Consider the following 5,000-nt stretch of genomic DNA (forward strand, 5'->3'; position numbering starts at 1 on the left):
GTGTGTGTGTGTGTGTGTGTGTGTGTGTGTGTGTGTGTGAGCGTGTGTGTGTGTGTGTGTGTGTGTGTGAGAGAGAGAGAGAGAGATAGATAGATAGATAGATAGATAGAGAGAGAGAGAGAGAGAGAGAGAGAGAGAGAGAGAGAGAGAGAGAGGAAGAGAGAGAGAGAGAGAGAGAGAGAGAGAGAGAGAGAGAGAGAGAGAGAGAGAGAAGTGAGTGAGTGCGCGAGAGAGCGGGGGGGGGAGGGGGGCAGGCAGGACGTGCAACAATGAGATGAAGAGGAACGTGAGAAGGATAACGAAGGAATATGACAAACTAGCAACTCCTGCGGTCACCCTTAGATATAATTGCAAAACTTTTGGCGCATTTGCTAGGGCGACAAGGTGGGGGAGGGGGAAGGGGGTGGGAAGGATGGAGGGAAGGAGGGCTGACGCAAGGTCTGACGCGCGAACAGCGTGGGAAAGCGAACAGATGATGGAGGAGGAACAGAAGAAGAAAAATGAGAAAAAGATGACGAAGAAGATGAAAGAAAGAAAGAAAAAAGATCACGAGAAAGTATTAAAAGAACCGATAGGTAAGGACAAAAAATACGGAAAAAGATGAAATGAAAAGGTATGAAAAATAAAGAAATCATACAGGTTAGGATGAAGAGAGAAGGCAAGATGGCGGAACGGGGAATGAGAATGACTGCAGTGAAGAGAGAAAGAAGGAAAATGGGCGTCGCTTATTTGGCGAAGGAAGTGGAAAGAGAGAGAGGAGAGGAGAATTAAAGGCAAGGGGGTACAAGATGAATGTAAATAAATGGGTTGACGTGAGGGAACAAGAGGCAAGGAAAGCGCAGATCTATGATAGATAGATGAAGAGAGAGGGAGAGGGGGAGAGAAGGAGAAGGAAAGGGAGAGGGAAAGGGAGAAGGGGAGGGAGAGGGAAAGGGAAGAAGATGAAGAAGGGGAAGGGGAAAAGAGAGGGCGAGGGAGAAAGAGAAGGAGATGGAGGAGAAGGAGAAGGAGGGAGAAGGAGAAGGAGAAGGAGAAGGAGAGGAAGAGAGAGGAGAGGGAGAAGATGAAGGAGAGGGAGAAGGAGAAGGAGAAGATGAAGGAGAGCGAGAGCGAGAGTGAGAGAGAGAGATCGAGAGCGAGAGCGAGAGTGAGAGAGAGAGAGGGAGAAGGAGAGAGAGGGAGAAGGAGAGAGAGGGAGAAGGAGAGGGGAAGGGAGATGGAGAAGGAGGAGGAGAAGAGGATGAGGGATAGGGAATATATTAGATGAAAATAAAATCAGGAAAAAATTGCGAAACCAGTAAAGATAAAGCGATGTCTGGAGCTGGTTTTTGGTATCTCGCGTTATCGGTAGAAACAAGATAAGAAGATTTATTGTAATCATGATTCGCTTTTAATTGACGTCAGCATCGGTCAGCTGGAAATCTTGACATGTGGTGATAATTGATTTTTTTTAAGTACTATTTAATTGATTAGATATTTACTGAATTGTTATATATTTAATAACAATTTATATTTAAATATCTTAAATTAATTAAGATATTTGAGTTTTTTTTAAGTATCATCATTTAAAGTATTGTAAAGTATTATTAATAAACCTTATTACCATTCAGGTGGGTTTAATTACTATCATTATTATCATCATGATTGTCTATATTGATGGAATCATCAGCAAAATCATCAAAATTATCATTTATTGCGGTATTGGGTGAAATTTTAATTCTGATGACTAGTAAGGCATTGAGCTCAAAGTGTAATTTTTCGTCGATTTTAAGGCGTTGGGTCTATTCGAGCGGCGCCGCAGATCAGCACTATATCTATGAGGGGAAAGAGGGGAAGTAATGGAGAATGTAAGGAAGGTAAAATGTTACACGAAGGATCATGGGGAACGACAACGGATGGATCACTCTACGGGTTTGTGTACCCGAGTTTGATAACTTTGGCGACCGATTCTACCCGACTTTACAACTTTAATAGTATCACATGCTATTTTCCTGTGGAAGTTTGGACTTTGCTGTGTACTTGTAATTTCCGCTTTGGGTCTCAGGGTAATCCTTTCACGCGATGGCAAATGTGCACAGCTACTGAAAAGTAACGAAAAGAAGTAATTGTGTATTGATTTGCAATGGAAGTAAGGGTCACGTTTTTTTCGCTTGTTTTCGTTCCATTATTTTCCTTTCTCTCCCTTCTCCCTGTGTTCTCTCTCTCTCTCTCTCTCTCTCTCTCTCTCTCTCTCTCTCTCTCTCTCTCTCTCTCTCTCTCTCTCTCTCTCTCTCTCTCTCTCTCTCTCTTTCTCTCTCTCTCTCCTCTATCTATCTATCTCTCTCTCTCCCTCTCTCTCTCTCTCTCTCTCCCTCCCTTCTCTCTCTCCCTCTCCCCCACCCCCTCAATCATTTCTTCTTTTTTTTTGCCTTCGTTTCTTTCTCTCTTCCCCCCTTCCCACTTTCCATCTTCCATGCCTTTGTCTCTTCCTCCCTCCTCTCCTTCCTCACTTCCCCCCCCCCCCCCCCCCTTCTCCGTCTGTCGAAAATACCTCGTCTTCCATACGCTGAAGCCGCCCTACATATGTTTTTCAGTTCGAGTGAGGTGGAGATGCTTATTTCCGGGTCCCTTTCGACGCTTGAGAAAGTTGCAGGCTTGCAGTAGCGTCGGAGGCTGCAGCGCGTGTGGGCGGGTGCAAGCGAGGGCGTGCGATGGGGACTGCAAGGTTGAACAGAACTTGCTTAAAGTTATATCAGAAAAGGAGAGAGAGAGAGAGAAAGAGAAAGAGAAAGAGAAAGAGAAAGAGAAAGAGAAAGAGAAACAGAAAGAGAAAGAGAAAGAAGAAAAAGAGAAAGAGAAGAGATAGAGAAAAAGAGAAAGAGAAGAGATAGAGAAGAAGAAGAAGAAAAAGAGAAAGAGAGAGAGAGAGAGAGAGAGAGAGAGAGAGAGAGAGAGAGAGAGAGAGAGAGAGAGAGAGAGAGGATAATCAGAGAAAGGAAGAAAGGAGGAGGAAGAAAATAGCAAAATCGAAGAAATAAGAGAAACAGATATCACTGCAGGTAAACAAGGGCGTGCGGAGGCGGGGCAACGCGACGAAAGCTGCCAGTCAGACGCGGGCGTGTGGAGGAAAGAGAGTGGGCGTGGGCGAGGCTGCGGCCCAGAGAAGCGTGGGCGTGGAGTTGAACTTGGTCGATCGGCAAGCCAGGCATTGCGGGTGTGTGCGGGCGTGGGCGGGGGTGCGTGCGTATGTGCGTGGGCGCCGCTCTTTCCCTGCTTGTCCGATTCTCTCTCTCTCTCTCTCTCTCTCTCTCTCTCTCTCTCTCTCTCTCTCTCTCTCTCTCTCTCTCTGTCTCTCTCTCTCTCTCTCTCTCTCTCTCTCTCTCCCTCTCTCGCTCTCTCTCTCTCCCTCTCTCCCTTTCGCTCTTTCTCTCCCTCTCTCCCTCTCTCTCTCCCTTACTCTCACCCTCTCTCTCACCCTCTCTCTCACCCTCTCGCCCTCCGTCCTCCCTCCCCCTCTTTCCCTCTTCCTCCTTCCCTCCCTCTCTCCCTCCCTCCCCTTCTCTATTCATCGTCGTGCTCATGTCTGCCTGTCTTCGTGTCGCCTTGTCTGCCTGTGTGTCTGTGCGTCTGAGTTTGTAGTGCGTGGGCGAAGGTTTACTCGCGAGTGGGTGGACGTACCACGCCCCCCCGATTCCCCCTTATCCCCCTCCCCCTCCCCCTCCCCCTCCCCCTCCCCCTCCCCCCTCCCCTCCCCTCCCCTTCCCCTTCCTTCCTTCCCCTTCCCTTCCACTTCCTTCCCCTTCCCCCTTATCCCCCTTCCCTTCCCCTTCCCCCTTATCCCCCTTCCTTCCCCTTCCCCTTTATCCCCCTTCCCTTCCCCTTCCCCCTTATCCCCCTTCCCTTCCAATCCCCTTCCCCTCCCCCCTTATCCCCCATCTCCCTCTTCTCACCGTGTAATAAAACCTTCGCTGGGCAAGCAGACCGAGGAATGAACCTGTTTTGATAATCTTTATTATTATTTTCATTGCTTCCTTGTATTTTTTTTTCTTTCTTTGTTGTTGATGAATGTGAAGATTGTATTAAAGCTATATTTAGATGATTAATGCACGTGTTGACATTTTGATACAAGCTTATAAATTTATCAAAAAAAGAAAAAGAAAGAAAAATGGAAATAAATCAGATTAGCAAGTTTTCTTCAGCATCGCACTTGACTTCTCAAGTGGATGTGAAACTCGGATGTGAAGATAACTTGATCATATTCATCAAATGGCGAACCGTGATGAATGGCTGCCAGTCTGGTGTGCTGAAAGAAGAAAAATAATATTTGAAAGATTTTTGAAATTTCGTTTTCCGGTTTATCTTGGACTCCAGCATATGTAAACAAGTTGTTGTTTTAGTCTCTGTTAGTTGGAGAGCTTTCAAACTTTCTGTGTTTTCACCCTCCTTTGTTTAACAATTTTCCCGCTGTTATTTGTTGTTGCAACTTCCACTAAAAGATATACAATCTTGAGAAGCTGTTGTGAAGAAGAGAGACGAAAAAGACAAAGGAAACCCATCGTTGGAGGCAAGTTAAGATCCAACGAGAAAAGGCGTTTGATGCGGTAGAAAAAGTCCGGGAATCAGATCCCGGAGTCCAATGCCATGTGATGAAAAAGTCCGAGAATCTGTCTCCAGAGTCCGCTGTGAGGTCTTCTGCCGAGAAACGTCCTATGATCCTGTTCAAGAGTCCAGGGTGTGTCGAGTGAGATATGGCGGAAAGCGACGAGAAAGTCCTAGAAGTCCTTCTTTTCCGAGTCCATTGCAATAGTTGATGAGAGATGGCGAGGAAAAACTGGAAGGTCCGAGAATCTTTTTCGAGATACCATTTTGATAGCAAGTGAAACATAACGAGAAAGTCCGAGTCCATTGTAACAGTTGATATGAGAAGACTGCGAGGAAAGATAAGAAAATATGAGAATCCTCTTCGAGATTACCTCGCGACCTCTAGCGAGAAACAGCGAGAAAGCCCGAGACTAGATTAT

The sequence above is a fragment of the Penaeus vannamei genome, chromosome 20 (assembly GCF_042767895.1).
Source record: "Penaeus vannamei isolate JL-2024 chromosome 20, ASM4276789v1, whole genome shotgun sequence".
Taxonomy (NCBI): Eukaryota; Metazoa; Arthropoda; class Malacostraca; order Decapoda; family Penaeidae; genus Penaeus; species Penaeus vannamei.